This window comes from Bactrocera dorsalis, chromosome 2 (genome assembly GCF_023373825.1).
Source record: "Bactrocera dorsalis isolate Fly_Bdor chromosome 2, ASM2337382v1, whole genome shotgun sequence".
Taxonomy (NCBI): Eukaryota; Metazoa; Arthropoda; class Insecta; order Diptera; family Tephritidae; genus Bactrocera; species Bactrocera dorsalis.
In genome coordinates this window covers 9,942,464-9,965,241 of record NC_064304.1, presented here as the reverse complement: position 1 = coordinate 9,965,241, position 22,778 = coordinate 9,942,464, and the positions used below count along the sequence as shown (strand labels likewise).

The window sequence follows — 22,778 nt, the reverse complement described above, 5'->3', positions numbered from 1 at the left end:
GTTTATTATTTGTTTCAAGCTGAGTTTGTATTGACATTTTGGATTAACTTAAGTTGTGGGGAGAGGTTTTGCTCTTGTGACTTCTATATGAGGGAAGTTTTTTTTGTGGAAGATATTTGAGAATATGTGTGGCTATTAAAGCTTTGTGGCATTTATTGGTTACTTTTGGATAAAAAATTAGTAAATTATTGTGTAGTGGTCGCAGCTAACTACTATTCGTCTACACATTTTTTTTTAGAAATTTTCTTTTTTTTTGATTTTTTTATATTATTTGTTTTCTATTATTATTATCTATCTTTAAATCCACACAACTTTTAATATATTTTATTCACATTTCTTACATTTCATTTTTATTAAATTTCATTTAAATTGCATACACATCTATCATACGAAAAAACAGTATCAATATTAGGAAACTTAGCGCATCGACACTGCCAAACCAATAAGTAAACTCCTTGTGCAGCAACCTGGACCAGCGATTAGACGGCTGTGGCGCGTTGAGCAATTGCTCGACATCCTCACCGGCCTGGAAAAAAATATTTAAAAATTATATTAGTTATTAATAAGGCTTTTTTTGTAATTAATAATTGCGTACAAATAAAATCATGATTATTTGCTCCAACAAATAAAAGTGACAGATTAAGTGTAATGTGTTTAATAAAATTTTTCAAACTATTTTTCTAAAGCGATTAGAAAGAGATAACTTCAAGTATGGTACGTTATCAGACTAAATCAAACTGAATACAGTGACTGAATTTACTATGAATCAATTTCGTGGCATCTATTGTGTAACGTAAGCTAAACAATCAGCTAAATTGATAATTGAATAATTGAGTAGGCCTCATTATTTGTCATCAATTTGCATTATTGTACTTTACACACGGATTTGTGACTACTTTGATTGTATTATATATATTTAACATTCATAATAGGCATCACATAAAGCCGATCAGTTAATTTTGCTATGATTTTTTTTTATCTATAAACCGATATAAGCGGTATAAGACCAGCCGGAAGTTTGAAAATCTTTTATTAGGTATATATAGTATGTGTTAGGCCCGATTTTACCTATGTTTGGCACTACTACTTATTATTAAAAGAATATGATGATACATATCTGAGTTTCATGAAGATATCTCGCATACCATCGGGAATCTGTATGTAATAAAGTTATCCAGCCGACTCGCTCGAAAATTCTAATATTAGTTATAAGGGGGCTAGTTCAAGTTTGCAGCCGATTTTATCCATTTTAGACACAGAGTTGCACCGATAGGAGGAAGCACGCCCGCTCAATTTCATTAAGATTAGTCACATATTGGCTGGCGTATGGGTTGTAAAGTCAGGCCTAAGGTAAATATTAACACGATTCAATCCATTTCTGACTCCTAATTTCAGTTATATAACTCACACATTGACCAACATTTTCGGCAAAAGGTCAGCCATAGGTTGTGGGGTTCACATTTCCGCTATTTTCGGAAAATACAAGTATATTTAGTAAAGTCAGAAGGATGTTCGAAAATGCTGATGTTATTTTTAAGGGCGCAAGTGCAAGTTTTTACTCGATTTTATCCTTTTTGGCACAGAGACACACCGTTAGGAGAAAAACAAGCTGGGGTTCACATTTCGGCTCTTTTCGCTATTTTCGGAGAATATATCATCACCCAAAATGCAAAATAACGTATCATCCTTTTTCACATGGAGACAGGCGACGGTAATACCATATAATAGAAACCACTCATATTGAAACAAAATTTTAGAATTGGTTATAAAATGGTTATATGTTGGTTATATATTGGTTATATAATGGTTATATATTGGTTATATGCTGGTTATATATTGGTTATATATTGGTAATATATTGGTTATACATTGGTTATATATCGGTTATATCTGCCATCGGAAGCTGAATATTTGAGCTAAATATATTTAATATCATGTAGTGAATCGTAAGCAATAAAAACCCCAATTTCGATTTTTTTGATGATTCATTGTTTTGCATTTTAGGTGACGATGTATAAACTCGATATAAGTACATTAGAAAAAACGAATTTTTGAAAGTCAGTAGTGGAACCTCTGCATTGGGTATAACCTCTTAACTTACTGCTTATATATTGCGAATTTAAAAATAAGGAAAATCCAAATACTTATGAAACCATATTCAAGAACTCTTCAACAAGGCCAAAACATTCGCAACCATTATATCAAAACTATCCACCAACCTACTAAAGCGCATTAGAGCAACATGAAATCAAACAGAGAATTATTAAATATATATGCCAAATATTTTGAGGTTTAGAGCAAATCATATCATATGCAATTTACATAGCATTTTATGCAAATAAATAATGTAGGCAAAAGCAAAGAATTAAACCAAGTGACACCAGCAGCAAATAAGCACACACTCACGCATGCATACAGAATGGCTTATTTTGCTTTATTTTCATTATTAATGTGCGATATTCGTACGCGGCAACACTTCCGCACAATTACATTGTCAATTTATTGATTTTAATGCGTCAATTATTTATGAGCGCACCATTTAAGTCCTGCGCCGCTGTGGCAAGGACATGCCAATGAAGGATAATATGCAAATAAACACGCGCATGTATACGTGTGTGTGTGCTAGTGTTTTCATATGTGTGTGTATATAATATGCGGCTATTATTTAGCACGGCATATATTATATATTAATTCGCACGTGATTGTCGGCAATTGTTGATGTTACGTATACGCCGTGTGACGTCTCAGTTGGCTGACGGCGGCGTCGGTTTCGGCGTTCGTTGTAACAGAGCGCTAGCATAGCCGTAAAATAATATTTATATGACTTGCAATTTTATCTGCTTACACATTAACACTGTTAATAGTTAACCGTTATTCAGACTTAATAGCCGCTTGCGCACAAACACACACTTGAAACAAATCAAAGTTTTGCGGCATGAATTTGATATCAACTGCTATTTATGGACACTTTATTAAACGATAAATACAATATGCAAAGTTAGCTTGTATGTGTTTATGTATGTGTGTGTGAAAATGCGTAAATTAATACTTAAAAGGCCGCAATATAAGATGAGGCCAAGCAGCTGAGACGCGTATCATTAAAAAGCAGATATCAAACACGGCAATTAAATGTGGCAAATATTAAATCAAGAGTTGAAATCAAAAACAACAGTACAAAAGAAAAGTACACAACAAAAATTAAATAAAAAATAAAGTTGCGTGCAAAGTAAAAACTTGAGGGATTTCAAGTAACAACTTTTGCGCACCCGCCGTCACACCACCTCTGCGCTTCCGTGTGCGCCGCACCTCAATCAAGCATTGCGACGAGGAAGGCAAAAGAAAAACACCAACGCACACGAGGAGACAGCTAAAGATGCACAAGCAAAGTAGAAGAAAACAGTTCGTTATGTTCTTATTATACCTGCGATTTTGTAGTGTGTCTATGTGGCGTATGAGTAACCAGCAGTGACTAGCGAAGCAATTCAACGCCACGCAATGCAACGCGCCGCAGCTTCGCGCACAGAAAATGATTTATGCACGAATGGCTGCGTACACTTGTCAGCAAGGTAAGCAAAACAGTGGAGATTTACGCACGCATGATGTGACTATGGCGTCCCCATAGAAGGCATGCATATGGTATGTATATGCTTTTGTGAGCGAGTTTGCGGTGGAATAGCAGCGCCACGCTCATAAGCACGCAATCATTTGGAGCAACTTCTGCCTGCGAGGGCAACAATGGAGATGGCGTCTTCTAATCAAACACTTGCGAGTTCAAATACATACGCACGTACATATATATTTATATATGATATAGGAGGATATGTGTTTATATTTATATATGTACACCTGCGGGTTAATCCATGCCGAACGGTTTGTGGTGATATTGACACCTTACGTATAATACCCTGCATAGATTCCAATTTTCTTTACAAAACATCGGCTTTGATCGATCGGTTTATATGACAGCTATATGCTATATTGATCACATATCGACCATTCCAACAAATAAGCAACTTCTTGGTGAGAAAAGGATCCGGGCAAACTTTCAGATCTATATCTCGAAAAATGAGGGACTAGTGCGCATACATACATACGGACTGACAGATCAAAAGACAGATGAACATTAATAAATCGAATCAACTTCTTTTCGTGACGCTGTTCATTTATATTGGTATATACCTCATAATGTTACAAACACCGTGACAAACTTAATATACCCTATTCAGGGCACAATAAATATATAAAATATACAAGAATTAACATAATAACCTAGAGTTGAGCTGGACTGCGTTTATGCTGTGCAGAGTTGCCAACTTTTTGTAAACAAAATATATTTTTATTATTTTAAAAATCTTGTAGTAGTATTTTAAGACTCTTTACTCAACTTATGTATTGGGTTTATCCGGAAAGTAATAAGACTCGGAGACAGCCGACCAGCCGACCAGCCGCTCGTTCGTTAGCTACCAACGTCCTCTACTGAATCCTGTCGGTGCGCGCACGCTCCGAAGTACAGTCGCAGCGGAAGAAATCAGTCCTATTACTTTCCGGATAAAGCCTGTTTGATAAAAAGGTTGCCACCTTAAAAAAATTATTAATTTTTTAAACTATTTGTTTTTTTTTTAAATTGCCAACTTTCCAATGACAAAAGAAAATATATGACATTTTTTATTATTTTTAATGCTATATAAAAAAATATTAAAATTCAAAATAATATTTCATAATACAGAATTTTTTAAGGTTGCCACATTTTAAAACAGTTTAAGCTTTTTCGAATTTTTTTTGCTATTTTTAAATCACAATTTTAAAACTATTATGCTTATAATTGTGTTATTGTAAAAATAATTAATACCTCAAGTTTTTATTTATGTAAGGGACACCCCTAGAGTGGCAGCTTAAAAAAGGGATGTTTTTGAATTTAAAAAAAAATTATATATTTTAAAAGTTCAATTCTAGGCTTATACACCATAAATTATGCTAAATAATTTTTACGCTTCGTGTCCTTTTGACATGGAATACCCTAACAAAATGCATTTGTATATATTTAACATATACATACATATCTATGCCTCTAGGTAGCTATGAAAATAAATGTGTAGCAGCGCAAAAGTAAAACAGCATGCGACACGCAACTCGAAATGCAGCAACAACTCACAATTTGTATCTGGTTACAAATTGTAAAGCAAAGTGGCTGCCAAACAGCTTTATCTATGTGGAGTGCATTTGTGATTTGCGGCAGACATTGTTGCTGTTGGCGCTGTGGCAACGACAGCAACGCATTGATGCCTGCCTGGTTCCACTCACTTAGGCACGATGCGTGTTGAAGCGCAAATTTGTTTTCATCTGACTCGTTGTTGGTTGTTGGTTGGTAACCAAACGCAACAACACCTGCGCGCCCCCCGCCACCGCCAACCCAACAAGTCGCCTGCCACACAATGAGCACTGCTTTGGCTGCTGCCGGTCGTTTGCATGCATATACATATGGGTGTGTTTGTGTGGGTATGTGTATTGCAGTTGCACTCATTGGCATTGAACAAATGTGGACGAGGAACGCATTTCCTGCACTCATTTCCTCACGCAAATGCGCAAAGTATAAACAAACATATGTTTGTAGTTAAATAATACAAGTGCGTATATAGGTATGTAGGTATGTACATATGAGTGCAGTAAATGCGCACTCTACGTGCAGCGTGCATACTCTCGTTACACTTGCGAATTATAAGCCAGCACAATGGCTCACACATACGTGCTCGGCCAGCAAGCAGGCAGGCTACAGTCGACAAATAAACAAACAGCCGAGTGTTTGAACGAGCGAACAAGCCATCAACGGCACATTGCAGCAGCGTATCCACCAAACGGGCACTTGCACGGTTGCACTTGTTAATGGCAACACACTCGGCACTCGGCGCAACCATTGCCACTTCGCGTTGTAATGGATAACTTTGACGATGAAATTAATGCTTTATTGAAGCGCTAATGATTTTCTAATTGGGTGCTTCTTAAATTATTATTATACTCTCGCAACAAAGTTGCTAAAGAGAGTATTATAGTTTTGTTCACATAACGGTTGTTTGTAAGTCCTAAAACTAAAAGAGTCAGATATAGGGTTATATATACAAAGTGATCAGGATGACGAGTAGAGTTGAAATCCGGATGTCTGTCTGTCCGTCCGTCCGTCTGTCCGTCCGTCCATGCAAGCTGTAACTGGAGTAAAAATTGAGATATCGTGATGAAACATGGTACACGTATTTCTTGGCTCCATAAAAAGGTTAAGTTCGAAGATGGGCAAAATCGGCCCACTGCCACGCCCACAAAATGGCGGAAACCGAAAACCTATAAAGTGTCATAACTAAGCCATAAATAAAGATATTAAAGTGAAATTTGGCACAAAGGATCGCATTAGGGAGGGGCATATTTGGACGTAATTTTTTTTGGAAAAGTGGGCGTGGCCCGCCCCCTACTAAGTTTTTTGTATATATCTCGGAAACTACTATAGCTAAGTCAACCAAACTCTACAGAATCGCTTTCTTTAAGCATTTCCATATACAGTTCAAAAATGGAAGAAATCGGATAATAACCACGCCCACCTCCCATACAAAGGTTATGTTGAAAATCACTAAAAGTGCGTTAACCGACTAACAAAAAACGTCAGAAACACAAAATTTTACGGAAGAAATGGCAGAAGGAAGCTGCACCCAGGCTTTTTTTTAAAATTGAAAATGGTCGTTGCGTCGCCCACTTATGGACCAAAAACCATATCTCAGGAACTACTTGACCGATTTCAATGAAATTCGGTACATAATATTTCCTTAACACCCTGATGACATGTACGAAATATGGGTGAAATCGGTTCACAACCACGCCTTCTTCCAATATAACGCTATTTTGAATTCCATCTGATGCATTCTCTGTATAATACGAGTATACACATTAGCAACCAATGATGATAGCGGAATAGAACTTTACACAAATACGGTATTTGAGCTGAGGTATCCCTTGTGGAAAAATTGTCGTGATCGGACTATAACTTTTCAAGGTCCCTGATATCGAACACGAAGAACTCAGTGCCTAACCTAACCTAACCTAATTTTTCACCGAAAATATCGGTAAATCTCTCAGAATTTAATTATAATTAATTTTACAGCAAAATAAAAAAAAATATGTAAATGACGGATAATGAAATCTCGATTATCACTTTATCATGCGAGAGTATAAAATGTTCGGTGACACCCGAAGTTAGCCCTTCCTTACTTGTTTTTTATTGTAATGACTACTGTTGCTTAGGGCGCGGGACAGAGCGCTTTATTTTTTGCTTATACTATTTGTTTTATTTTATATATTCTATATAAGTTCATAATTTATACTCTCGAAATAAAGTATAATTTGAACAAAACTCACCTAACAGTTTTTTGTATGACATGAAACTACTCGAAATAAAAATAGAGTTACATACATATATACAATACAATATAAATTTTCAGGATGACAAGACGAGATGAATTCCGGGAAAGAGGATCCCAGAAATAAGGGAGATTTGTGGGCTGAAAAGTTGTAAAAGGTGGGCTTAGCTTCGCCCCCTAACCGGTTTAATGTATAATCTCATAAAATTGTAAAACTCACCCTCGAAATAGGTGAAATCTGATACTAACCACTGAAATTCCCTATATTGCTGTTATGGTAAAAACTACTAAATACACGATAACTTACTAAGTAAGTATACCAGAAGCAATAAATTTCCCATCATATTTGGTACGGAATAGCATTTTAGAAAGCGTGAACCTGTCCTCCTTAAGGTGAAATGCCATAGCTGAAGGCCTGCTCGACCAATTTCAACCAAATTCGGTACATAACATTACATTGTTATCTTAAAGTTCTAAGATCGAGACACATCCAAGCCAACTTTCCATATAATAAACTTTTAAATTTCATTCAATTCCCTCATTTTACAGTATATTCAGCAGAAACCATACCATAATTTTACAATCTCTTTCGAATATGTGAAGCTGCGTGCCCACGGCCGACTTTTTACCGAAAATATCGTTCAACCTCTAAGATATAACAATGAAACTTAGCAAACATCTTTACCTGGTTCTAAACATGGGTGAAATTGGTTTAATGGTTCCCGTAGTCCAATAAGGGTTCTTAATGTTCCAGTTGACTTTATACCACATATAGGTCAAAACGAAAATTGTCTTAATGAAACTCAAGGAACATTTTTTTCTGATAATAATATGTCTTCGTACCAAAAATGGGTAAGTTCGGATCAATTCTTCTTCTTCTTTATTTGCCAATTCGTTTTCGAATATTGGTGATCATATAACATTTAATAATATGTACAATATTAATAAACTTAATATAATATAAATAATGTAATGTTTATATGTTAAAATATATCTATTGTATATAAAAAAACCATAAAATAAAAAAAATCACAGATTTTGAATTATCGCAGCATATTTCTCTCTATCTCTCGCCACATCTATAAGGTTGCCGACGTTCTGGATTCCTGTTCCCCATTGTCGAATGTTTCGAAGCCACGAAACTTGTTTACGGCCAATACCCCGCTTTCCTTCAATTTTTCCTTGGATAATTATTTGTAGAAGCTCATACTTAGATGCCTCATAATATGTCCTAGGTAGGCTGCTTTTCTTTGTTTTATAGTCTCTAACAACTCTCTATTGCGGTTCACGTCTTCTCAAAAACTTCACTGTTTGTAGCTCCATCTGTCCATGAAATTTTTAAGATTCTCTAATAAGCCATAGCTCGAAGGACTCTAGCTTGTTCATATCTGTGATTTTTAGAGTCCACGTTTCCATCGCATAGAGAAGCACTGACCAAAACATATCATTTTAAAAAAAACATATTTTGGTTGTGATGTTGAGTTCATGGCTACATAATATGTTTTTGTACATATTTGAGAAAAGTTGTTCGCGCAATTTCGATTCGACAATTTATTTCTTTAGATCAATCCCAATTTTCATTGATCTGACAACCAAGGTACTTGAAATTTTTAACTCTTTCGATTGGATTATTATTAGTCATGAGGTGTGTCTCATTGTATATGTTTTTCCTACTAATAAATAATTTACTTATTGTTTATGTTAATGAGTAGGCCATACTCGTCACTACGTAAGCTAACTCGGTTTACAAGTTCCTGTAATCCCATCAAGCTATCGGCTATAAGTGTAGTGTCATCTGCATAGCGTGGATTATTGATGAAAATACCATTCACTTTCATACCTTGATCAATATTGGTTACCGATTCTTGAAATATTACTTCCGAATATACATATGTTAAATAACAAGAGTGACAGAATGCATCCTTGTCCTACACCTCGTGAAATAGATATTTCTTCGGTTAACTATAATATGTAAGATACCATAAAGAATAATCATTTCAGAAATAATCTCTATCTTAGAATAGTATATATTTTATATGAATAATAAAATGAATCAAATTGGGTGAACACGACCCTCGGACCCCATATTTTTTGATAACGAAATTTCGTAACTACAAAATTGGATAAAATAATAGCTCTTATATACCCAAAATTAGAATTTCAAACTTGTGGTTGTATTTATGCCATACATATCAGACAATATGTAAGATATCTTAAGAACATTAACTGGACACACATTAGCTTAAAGCCCAAAATATATAAACTCGCTCACCAAATTACCCCAGCTTACATATATCACATATAAAGATTTTCGTTATTTTAGCATATCCTATATCAAATATATTGCTCAATGTGCGAGTTAACTTTATGAAACAAAACCATGCACCTGTGAAGAGTATTATAGTTTCGGTGCAGCCGAGATTGACATTTTTTCTTCTTTTCTTTAAGAAAGTTTCCAGTTTAAGAGCAGCAATGACAGAATAAAAGCGAAGTTGAAAGAAAGTTTACTGAAATATTGTAGGCTGCATATTATCTATTTTTATACATAAATAAGTTTGTTTGTATATATTGCAAATTTTTAGCTCAAACAGAAGTCATATTAAGTCAGTGAAATGTCATCGCTGAACACTTCTCCAGTGCCATTGGCCGCCACAAGAAATATAATGAATGCCAATAGAATTGAACACGACAGTATGAGTGATTGATGAATCTTCAATTCACAATTAATTTGCTATTAAATTGACGACAACAACAACTTTTTAATACTACTGTAGTATGATGACCGAAAAATAAGCGTGTCAGCAGCACTTTGGGCAGCCTAAGGCAGTAAAAGTCAAAAACCCACTCCAGCTGACGCACATATGTATACACAAGCTTACAGACTTCTATGAATATATTCATACAAATATCTTTTTGTCATAGCGCATCAAACACTTAACACACATAAATACCTGCTTAAGCATATACAGACATGCACACACAAACATTACTCCCAACTCCATTCGAACATCTTCTTGTTGGCTTGTGAAATTCAAATCACCAAGCTCCCTAATAGCCCGTGGCGCTGGACAGCTTTCGCTGCTTGTCGTAAACCCGAAAGACTGCCTTAATCAACGCGTTGGCAATTCAGAATTTTATGACACTCATTGGCATTTTAATTTGATTATAATCACGTAACTGAATGTAGTGCAATCGACACGAAACCTGCAGTTCTTGTCAACACTGTCAGCGCTGATTACGAGAGCACGAGCATCGCGCCTCTATGCCCATTCACCGACACGCCTTGGCGGCTGATGTTCAATCGTTGGAATTAATTTATCAGAATGTTACTTTCTTTTATGAAGCTTTTAATTTTAAAGCTATAAAATCAGTGTTCAACTATAATGATGACAAGGTGCATTTGTTTGGTGGGAAAACGATCGATGAATTTACGAGTGTATATAACGTGAGCTTACATGAACTCGTACCACCGCTAAACGCAAATTAAATTCACAGGAAGTATAACTTACGATATTTTCTGTTCCTTCTGAATATATAGGGTGATTTTTTAAGAGCTTGATAACTTTTTTAAAAAAAAAAACGCATAAAATTTGCAAAATCTCATCGGTTCTTTATTTGAAACGTTAGATTGGTTCATGACATTTACTTTTTGAAGATAATTTCATTTAAAATGTTGACCGCGGCTGCGTCTTAGGTGGTCCATTCGGAAAGTCCAATTTTGGGCAACTTTTTCGAGCATTTCGGCCGGAATAGCCCGAATTTCTTCGGAAATGTTGTCTTCCAAAGCTGGAATAGTTGCTGGCTTATTTCTGTAGACTTAGACTTGACGTAGCCCACAAAAAATAGTCTAAAGGCGTTAAATCGCATGATCTTGGTGGCCAACTTACGGGTCCATTTCTTGAGATGAATTGTTGTCCGAAGTTTTCCCTCAAAATGGCCATAGAATCGCGAGCTGTGTGGCATGTAGCGCCATCTTGTTGAAACCACATGTCAACCAAGTTCAGTTCTTCCATTTTGGCAACAAAAAGTTTGTTAGCATCGAACGATAGCGATCGCCATTCACCGTAAACGTTGCGTCCAACAGCATCTTTGAAAAAATACGGTCCAATGATTCCACCAGCGTACAAACCACACCAAACAGTGCATTTTTCGGGATGCATGGGCAGTTCTTGAACGGCTTCTGGTTGCTCTTCACCCCAAATGCGGCAATTTTGCTTATTTACGTAGCCATTCAACCAGAAATGAGCCTCATCGCTGAACAAAACACGCGCGCGAAACACATTTCGAACGGAACACTGATTTTGGTAATAAAATTCAATGATTTGCAAGCGTTGCTCGTTAGTAAGTCTATTCATGATGAAATGTCAAAGCATACTGAGCATCTTTCTCTTTGACACCATGTCTGAAATCCCACGTGATCTGTCAAATACTAATGCATGAAAATCCTAACCTCAAAAAAATCACCCGTTATATCATTATATTTTATTGTCATTTCGTTAAGACAAATCGATGAAACCCTATGTAGATTTGAAAAATATGTTACTTAAAAGGGGAGATTACATAAAAATGTTTCACATCAGGATACAAGGCTTATATCGGCCATATTGAAGTCAAGGTTATTGCCGTTTAGTTTCCTTTATATCTTTCAATACTGTTAGTCCATACGATATTTATCCTGTTTGTAGTGACAATCTTCAAGTATCATACCCGAGTTTGGCCTGCCTATATTAATAACACTTCTCCTAACTCAATTTCATAACCGCATCATACTCAATCTCATTGTCAGGAGGTCCACTGAGCTCTTATCCTTAACAAGGTTCATCTTGCCGCAATCTACTGCTACTTTAATGGAAGGAAGCTCCTCTTGTAAGACACTACAATAGTCAGGAAGTCTGAAGCTGGAGTTGGTGGAGAACTCCTAACAACAAATCTTCCCCCCAAGCTTTGACCCATCCGTAAAGAAGCTCACTGCTCCTCTCCTTCAACGGCTGCTTCCCATCCACAACTCCCTCGACGATATATGGCACGAGTTTGTTTTGGAGACTGGTATGTAGTTGAACGTTCTCGAGTTTCTTGACAATTGTGATCTCTTCTAGAGCCCTCCACCACTTAAAGACTTCATAGAACAAAATTTTTCGGTGAGAGACCTCACCTTTTGCCATTGAGTCCGCTATGACCAACTATGACAACCGTAGCTTAACAAAATTCCACTGAATCAACAAACATCTTTAATCACATCCCTAAAGTATACAACTAACAACAACAATAATAGGAATCATGTTGATCCACATTAAAATAAAAGACTACCAGCGCGAGGGGCAAGTCGACAATCATCATCAGCTGACAGGGAGGTTGAGGGCGTCAAACGTACGCCCTAAAATGACACAGCATATTAACTAGTTGAGGGAATGTAGGTGTCGCTTAGAGGTTATACGCAACTGCTGGAGAGAGAGTAACGAAATTGAAGCACTTAAAAGCTTAATGCAAGAGCGTTAAATGCTTTTAACGTGGATTTGTGAAAAGAAGACAACGGCAGCTTCCTTGCAACGACCAAGCATGCGGGTAATTCAAGTTGCTATGTAAAATATTAGAGTAGACTAACTAGCAAATGTCACAGCTGCCACGTGAGCACACAGACATGTTGCAAATGGAAGCTAACTAAAAGAAAAAAAAATAATAAAATCATTTTGCGAAGAGCAGAAAGTAACAACTGTAATCGTGCTCAGTAAATAATCAGAATTTTATAGAAGCTGTCGTCGCGCCCAGCTCAGGAAGTAACTGTCAATCGCTCAACTATTTGTTGACAACTACAACATGTACAGGAACATCAACAGCAAAAAAGCACCGAAAACTCCTAAAAATGTAAAAGGAAGCGCAGAGCATTTCAGACAACTTGCAACATTCCCTCAAGGGCCAACTCAGACACCGTCTCTGCTCGAAGCTGTCAATCGCAACTACTCCAGACAACCATTTTGTGGAGCTGTCAACATTCGCTTTTGCTGCCAGCGTTGAAGTACGAGTATGTGAGCGGTGAGCATGTAATCCGCGGAGAAAGGACTGGACAGGGCATAACATGTTGTCACAAAGCATGTCTGCTATATAATATAAAAATACACATGTACATACTTATATGTAGAAATGTTTTATATAAGTAGCTTCTAAACATAGTCTCAACTACATTGTCGCTGCCCATGAGACATTTGGCATTCACTGACGCTCTTTTTACTTTTGATCAAAAGCAGCTTGGACTTCGTTGCTTTCACTTTTCATAAGCTTCGTAGAAGGAAGCAGGCAAATATCCTGGATGTCCTTTTGGTGGTGTCCATATTTTCTCCTTTTTTCTTTTTCTCATGTTCCTTCCTTTTTTGTATTTTTTTGGGTATTCCCTTCTTGACCCCAGCGTATTTGCTTACAAAAAGCACGTCTACCAGCATTCACCTTCACACCACTTGCTTTACATTTTATGCTGCAAATGTGGATGGAAAGACAAAATAGCGCAAATTTTCAATTAAAAAGCATTTAACTAATCCACATTAAACACCGGTTTGAGTTCTCGCAGCAGTAGACGGAGTAGTTCGGTGCGCGGAAGTTGTCGACAAAGCTTTTGTCGATAGCAAATAATTGCTTGTAGAAATGTGGTAATCCCTCGTCTGCCTGCGAGGCTATTGATTGCGCATTGAACGACTAGCGAATTTGATAAGAGAGCAAATCGTTGAACTTCAACGATAGTGGCACTTACGTAAGTTCAGCTGCAGACGTTGCCACAAATATTAATCAGTTATGGGCGAGACCAATGAAAGTTCGTAGTTTGTGGTACAAATAGCAAAAAAAGTTAAATTTGCGCTGAGTTGATAACGTCAGATTTAAATGAATCTTGAAAATATAAAGTGTTTTCAAACTCCAAGTACCAAATATAAGAACGGCGATACCTATGACTTACTCTATACCTAAAATATGGTCTAATAATTAATATTTTAATAAAAGCAAATATTGATAAAATTGATTGAGTGCTTCTTCTTCTTAAGAAACGATTCTTTTACATATGACTGAAGCAGCTCACAACTTCCGGTTTTTGACCAAGTATCCTCTGGGTAGCCTAAGAACATTCGTTTGAAGGCGAGCTAAAGTGAGAAGGCGAAATATCCCCTACATAGAGTTGTGCGCTGGGTTTGGGACCCGCCACGTAAAAAATCACCACCCGTGAATTGTTATAACCAGCCTCGAATGAGTGCTTTTTCTAGCTCATCTTTATTCAATATATATACCTGAAGAGAGAATCCGGAAGGTCTGCAAAATACGCTTCAACAGCCATTTTGATCGCTTCATTTGATGAAAAACGCTTGGCACGCATACATTTTTTGAGTTCTGCAAACAAATGGAAGCCACTGGGAGCTGGTGCATACGGTGGATGCTCCAATAATTCGAACTTTAATTCATGCATTTTAGCCATTGTCAAAATGCTCTTGTGACGCGGTTCATTGTCCTGATGAAAAAGATTCTTTTTTCTTCTGCAAACCAGGTCTTTTTTTCACAAATTTTTTCCTTCAACTGGTCCAAAAAGGTTGCAATAATATTTAGAATTAATTGTTTTACCCGTTTGCAAGTAATCCACAAACAAGATTCCTCTCGCATCCCAAAAAACTAATGCCATAATCTTTTTGGCCGATTTGCGGACAGGAACTCGTTTCGAAGCCAAACAACCAAGTTCACAACATTCTTTAGTCTCTTCTGTTGATTCAGGATCATGGTGATAGACACAAGCCTCATTTATAGTGAGGAATCGACGCACAAAATCCACTTTCTTCAAATGTTGCTGAGAAAGTCGCATTCGAATGCTTTTTGTTCCATTCCATTTTGTTCCGAATGCGGCACCAATTGGGCACACAGCTTTCTAAAACCCAAAATTTCGCTTAAAACTGCCTAATGAGATGTGTAGAGATTCTACTAAATCTCTTTAAGTCAATTGACGATCTTCCAAAACCATACATGTACTTTGGCTATGATACCTTGTGTTGATTCGCTTTTTGGACGTCCTTCACGTGGATCGTACTCAAGGCTTGTGCGACCATGTTTAAAATCAGCAACCTATCTTTCTACTGTTCTAATTGTATGTGAACAATCATTATACTCGTACACTTTTAACATTTATTCGTGAATTTCTTATGGTGCTGCACCTTCCAAAAATAAGAACTGCACGATATTCAGTTTTATCCATTGTAAAAAAATACTGTGCCACGGCGACACTAAATGGCTTGTTAACAAAGAATGAATTGACAGACTGAAATGAAACTTCACAAATAGTATGTTCATATAAAGAGTATACCAAGAAAAGAAAAAAGAGAGATACAAACCTGTAATTTGCTACAAGGAATCACAGTATCAAGGGACACCTGTGGGCTAAAAATTTTTTGAATGTGAGCATTGTCCCGCCACGTAAATGCTTTAATGTACATTTCTTCAAAATCAACCAATGTGTTAAGAGGAGCTCTTTTCAGCGTTTTATTTCACAACCAATATGGTACGGAAGGGCTTTAATGGAGCAAGTATAAACAATGGCCAAGGGTTTGGTTCGCAAACCATTAGGTGTAACCCTATATCTCAGGAACTACTTTGCGTATTTTAAACAAATTCAGTGTGTGCGATTACACAACTCTGAGTGGGTAACTATTTGAATAAAATATTTTTTTCATCAAAAATATTTTCTTTTAGATTTTTAATTGTTCATTTGTTGCTTGTGAATATTAACTTTCAATTTGAAATAATTTCCACTTGCCACGAACGGTTGTAAAACCATCCACAAGTAACAAGTCATGTATTATGTATAAAACGTTGCTGTGCGCCTTTAATTACGTCAGCGCAAATATAGAAATCCAATTAAGTTAAATGTGCTTCTGAAGTCGTAATTTGTGTGTATTTATATAGGAAAACTTATTTGAGTACACTTTCAATTTATATAAACTTGCACATGTAACTATTTATACATGTAACACTCCAAATAGGTAGCAAATTAGTCACCAAAAATACATCACACCAGAAGCCTATAATGGCGGTAAAACGCAGAGCTTCAAAGACCGTGCACATTAACTCACATTTACGCGCTGTTTGCTGAGCGGCTTGAAATGCTTGTTACTACCTACGTCTGTTATACATAGCAGTAGTAATATTGGTACTACCACTTTGACAAGCCCAACTACTGAGACTAAACTACTCACCGAACAACAAACACACAGCCTTGCTGATTTTTATTTTCCATTTATCCTCGCGTTTGCTTTTAGCTCTCTAAGCATATATCATTTGCAACAGTTTTCTACATTAATGCGATGTGTTGTCATTTTTGTTGTTGCATACTCGTAATATGTCACCGCCTGGATGCTTCAGCTTTTCTCCTTCAGTCTCTCTTTATACTTCCAATCTACTAAGTCCCTCTCAATATCAACCTGCTTTATCGCCAAGTTTTCGCAAAATTTCGGCAGAATTGCACTTTAATGATGATACATTTAACACTATCGTCGCAGAAATATTCGCACTCCCTAAAGTGTGGTTGTTGTTGTGATGGCAACACTAAACTATTACTATTCAAACTCCACTTTGCCTGCTTGCAAAGTAGTGCTGTTTGTTAGTGTGTTGGCATGCTGTAACTGTCGGTAATTCGTTTAGCTCTGAAGACACATTCCCCATTACTGGCGAGGTATTTGAATATGTGGCATGAGTACGTGTATGATTCTGAGTATAAGCATGAGTTAGCATGACTGAGTGTGTATTAAGCATTTGCTAGTATTTACTTCCAAAGCGGATTTGCCATGAAGTAGATAGTACTTACACTTCCATTTGTGCCTTAAGCTCTCACTTGCATTTGAATATATACTTATAGTATATGCTATGTATGTATACGTTATATAATTGTAGGATTTTTCTTTAAGGACACTACGAAAGCATAGTTGATATATTCTTTGATATTTTAAATGAAGGTGTTCGTGCATTTCACTAACCATTCCTCAGTAATGAAAATCCTGGTTTAATCGACACAAAATAAATAAAAAAACACGTTAAATATTATCATCATTTCGAAATGTCGGATCGCTGGAGAAGGTTCTTTAGGAGTACTGAGTAGGTTATAAGCTGTGGCGGAATTCAAATGTAAGAGGCTAAAATCGATCTAACTGGGTGCAAAACTGCAAAAGCCAAGTCAAGTCAGAATGGGGCTGAAAGATCTAGAAGATTTCAGAAAATATAAGGAGCAAGGCACCACTGTAACGGCGGAACATCTCTTGTGTATTTGTCAAGCTTTGTCCAGGCTACGCTTTAAGCTCCCAATTCACAACTTTATCTAAAAGTTTAATATGCTCAGAACACTTTGGCAAACGAGCGCTATTGTGTTATTTACACTAACTTAAAATATTCATCTCGGCCAAAAAAAAAAAAAGAACAAAATCGTTAAAATTTTTAGCCGGCTATTTTTTATATCTTTCGATGTGGAATAAAAGTAATAAAAGGTTTCAAAATCCGGAGATTAATCTTGTTGATGATCTAGTGACTGATGAAGAGCATACTGAAATTATGAATAGTCTGCTGAATGGCTGTGAAAGCATCGCATCTGGAGATGGAGTACCTGACTCGGCAATCGATTCTTTTGAAAAAAGAAGCAAAACAAATAGGCCCGGTTACGAAAGTGAGCAAGACGAAATATCTCCAGGTGCGGCATGGATGATGACAAACTTTCATGGCTATGTCGTTCGAATGTATAAAACACTCCAGATCTGAGAGTAGTCTCAGCGCCCGCCGAGGAAAGCAGAGGGAGCAGAAGACCTCCACTCCGTTGGAAAGACCTGGTAGAGAAGAACCTGGCTACACTTGGAATCCCAATTGGCGCAAACAGCGAAAAGGAAGAACTACTGGCGCGCTGTTGTTAACTCAGCTATAACCACGTAAGCGGTGTCTACGTCAATAAAGAAGAAGAACAAATATCCAATACATACATATGCTTGGGACACAAGATAGATCAGTTGGTTCATCCTTTTTCAACAGGTTTTTCAAATAAAGTTTAAAGAAAAGTTCTTCCCAAATAATGAGTTCAAAAATTCCATTCGTCACATGTTCCTTTGCGACTAGTCGAGGAATGATCCTGAACTTGTCGCAGCTTTTGCAGACGTACTCGTACGTATGGCCACAAGTAATATATGAAGTCTAATAATTCTTACTTAACCAGGTAAGAGCTTAAGGCTTAAGCAAAGTTTACACTCGTGTGCACACACTCGCACATATTCGCATAAATATTTGCAAAGGGCATTGCACTTGTGGTCCACATTTTTGCGAATAAATAAATAATGCATATTAAGTACACAATGGCCATTATCAGTATGGCCAATAACAATTTATCATTTGTTGCTTTTACGGCCAAATGCAGCACTGTGTAAAATATGCGCACGCCAGTGACACAACACACATGCGCACATACATATGTATGTACATAGAAGTACTTTTTATTTGTGTACAAACATAGGAACCAAAGCTTATGCTTACACAAGCAACGGCAAAAACCCCCTTTTTGGAGCAAATTTTCTTTCTTTTCTTGTTTTTGGTAACCGAAAATGCAAGAGTTGGCTAAAAGCGAGCAGCAATGGCTGTAATCTTCTTTACATCACTCGAAAGCGAAATTGCAGTGTGACTTAAATTCTGAGGCGCGAGCTAAGCCCAAGTATGTATTGGATGTAGCGTTATATGGCAATTCAGTTGCGCATGCGCAGAAAGACCATGCCGCCACTGTAGCGGTCGCCATCACCATCACCAACGCCATGAGCATCACCGTCGCCGGGTCTGCTGTCGCCCGATCCATTAACGCACAAATGCGAAATTCTCGCGCCCTGCAACGCCCGAACTGCGACTGACAGTGGTCGGCGGGCCATCGAAGCCAATAACCGAAAAGTAAATGATGCGCAAGATGAGTTACTTAAGTACGTGGAACCGTGAAGGAGGAATTATGACGATAAATCTGTTGTATGCGCATGCAGCTTAGCGGTGGGGAGGGTGAGATCGCACTCATTTTGTACTCAAGCGAAATGCTGTCTGCTGCTCCGGCTCCAACTAATGATCATTAATGCATATGAATTTGTCCATGGATTTGCTAGCGCTTCTGCTGGCTGCTACTTATTGCCTCAAGTGTTTGTTGCTGTTGTGGCAACATTTTGGTGAAATTTAAGTTACTCGTTGCGATATGCATCTGCGGTAATTCAAGCGGTTAGTGCTTAATGCGTCAGAAGTTACCGAGAAATGCCGCTACAAAAACAGGCGAACGCCAAATTGAAAGGAAACACAACACAACAATCAAACAGTAGACTCTTGAGTCTGCAATGATTCTGCAAGAACCGTCCGTACTAAGTGCCAACGATCGAACGATGAGCAACAATTATGTAGAACAACAACAACATTGTATGTAAATAAGCCTGAAACGTGGCTTGAAGTTATACAAAGAAATTAGCATATTGTTACAATTTGCAGCTAGCTACTTATTACGGTGATATTCATGCACACATACATACATATGTATACATGGTTGCTATTTAAGCACAAGCTTATACATACATATCTCTTCACTTTAAATGTTAAGATGTAAGTATGTACAGAGTATAGTCGAATCTTGGCATGAGAGAGAAAAAGCAGAATTTTCTGAGGATTAACTTTTCCTAAATTTTAAATATTTTAAAATTAAGGTTTGCCAAACACTTTATGATAGTTTTGCGCTTAATATTTTGGTCCGTTATTTTTCTCAAGACGAGGTCTCCATATTTAAATACATATACTCTATGAGCAAAAAATAGTAAGATTTTATTCATAATTTTAAAATACTTAATTTATTCTTCAAAATCTATGTCGTCCCCTCAAAGAACTCCCCTTGGCTTCAATACACTTGTGCCAACGTTTTCTGCGATCCTCAGTTGTTAATGCAAATTCCGGAATAGCCTTCAAAGCGCGTAGAGATTTACGTTTAATGTTTTTAATCGACGCACAACGGTTTTCCCGAAGCCATTTCAGTTTGCTGAACGGCATATCAGGTGAATATGGGGGTTGCGGCACGATATTTGTTGAAAAGCTATCGAAAAATTCACGAAGAATCAATGCAGTATGAGACGGTGCTTTTTCGTGGTGCAAAAACCAAGAGTAGTCGCCCCATTATTCCGACCTATTTTTACAAATATCTCCGCACAAACGACGCATAACATTCCAACAGTATTTTTGTTGACAGTTTGAATAGTCGAATGACCTTCAGAGTACACCACACCTCGAAAATCGAAGAAAACTCTCAACATAATCTTTGACCTGACGTGGTTTTTTTTGGGATATCATAAGCATAGATCCCATTCTCGCCGTCATAGTAGTCCGAGAGTACTGTTTCACTTCACGTTAACGCGACGCTGATTTTCAAAAAAATTTAGTGGTTTTGGAACCAATGGTGTTTTCACTTTTCTCAGACCCAAATGATCTTTCAAAATGGTTTTCACTGACGCTTTCGATGTTCCAGCGAGGCCAATAAGATCTCTGACTATTAATCATTATATATTTTCAAGCTTCATTTCCTTGATTTTATTGATATGTTGATCATCAGTTGAGGTTGGAGGCCGACCTGGACATAGTTCGTCGTCAATGCGTTCTCGACCCTCATTGAATAATTTGTACCAATCAAAATCACTAACCCGCGGCAAACAACATACATATTTTTTTATATTTCTTGAGAGGCAACTGTGATCGAAAATACTTTCCATAATTTATTCTTTTTTTTTATTCGAAAGTGCAAAACCGTCTTTAGTTTAATGAAGTCCCCAAAAGAAAAGTGAACATGAACATTCTTTTACTTAAGCGTAATTATGGACAGCAGAGGACTAATGTCGACCAGGTACGAAGGCGATGTTACCATGATTTTCGATTTTTAGTATTTGTCATAACTTGGCAATTAAATATCGAGCGAAATAAATTATCTCAGTACTTTGACAATAAGTCGATTTCTCCGAAAAGTGAACCTCACCTTTCTCCGGTACACCCTGGTCACTACGAAAGCGGTTCTGATGACCCAAGAAAGGTCCGAAGTAAGTCAATGCCCCTACCAGCCTATAGGAAACACCTGCAACCATAAAACTAAGTTCGGGTGAAGAAGGCATATCCCTTGACTTCTTGAAACTTAAAGTGCCGTTCATTAAAAAGCATAAATAGTATTAAAAGTGCATCATTAGAAGAGCTAAAGGCTATTCCAAAAATGGATTTTGAAAAGTGTTTCGACGATCAGAAGAGGTGCTAGCATAAATGTTATTATCAAATAGGGATTATTTTAAAGGCGATAACATTAATGTAGACGAATGAAGGAATACAATTGTTTTCTTCACAATACCAAAATTTCGTTATTTTTTTAAACATCTTGCATATATCTCAGAATAAACTAAGTATAATTTTGAAGAGAATTTTCACATTATTTAAATAAAAGTGATCATAATTTCGGAGAGAGACATGGTTACGATTTCACTAGTCGGTCCCTAGAGATTTTCACAGTCTTTACTCTTTAGAGAGCAGATTATAACATATGAGAACTACTCTCCGATTGTTATCAGTAAGAATCTAAAAAATTCGCGGGGCGTTTCTCTATAGAAACTGATATTTTCTTAAATTTTAGAAAACCACCTACGGGTCTGAATGCTTAATACATATAAACATGATCTCTCCGGCTTATTTGTGCTAATGCCGAGTATTAGCTTATTTCAACATTCTAAACTATTTGAAAAATGCGATTATTGGCTTACAGATCACTAAACTTATACATACGTATATATGGCTAATAGCGATTATAGAACAAAGAACAATAGCTCAAATAAATGGAAAAAGGATTTAGTTTTCTAAAATCATATATCTAATTATTATATTTACTACACTGTGGACTATCAGCTCTCTTCAAATCAGATTCCAAATACGGAAATATAAACCGCCTTTCAACTTCAAAGCATCAGTTCCAGCGCCATGACTAATAGCCTTTTTCTGATGGCCAAACTCAAAAGGTTATTTTCTCCTCCACTATATTATTATGCAGACATATTCACTTACACCACGGCCTTCCCCGCTTTTTATCTATGCAAATTATAGCCACATATCTTGTTATACGCTTGCTTGCTGTTGTTGTTGTTTTAGTTCTTGCATAATACTTAGCTTAATGCCTCTGCGCGGTTAGATCACTTCCGCTTAAAAGTGTAAGCCATTGTTAAGTCACTTGTTTTAAATATGTTGCGCCACCGGTTCTTTCACCATTATACAAGAGTTGCCAACATCAGCGCAAGCCCCTGCCCGCACAACCCACCACAATTGTCCGAAAGTTTAATTTACAACAGCATGTAGTTACTCAGATTT

At 36.9% G+C, this 22,778-nt stretch overlaps 1 long non-coding RNA gene across 1 annotated transcript; it reads right to left on the bottom strand.

Moving 5' to 3' along the window:
- Positions 1-317: 317 nt before the first annotated feature.
- LOC125776444 (uncharacterized) lies at positions 318-736 on the bottom strand. The gene is made up of 2 exons (XR_007421717.1): positions 596-736; positions 318-526 (listed from the first exon to the last, which is right to left on the bottom strand). It is a non-coding gene; the product is annotated as an uncharacterized LOC125776444 (long non-coding RNA).
- Positions 737-22,778: the final 22,042 nt, after the last annotated feature.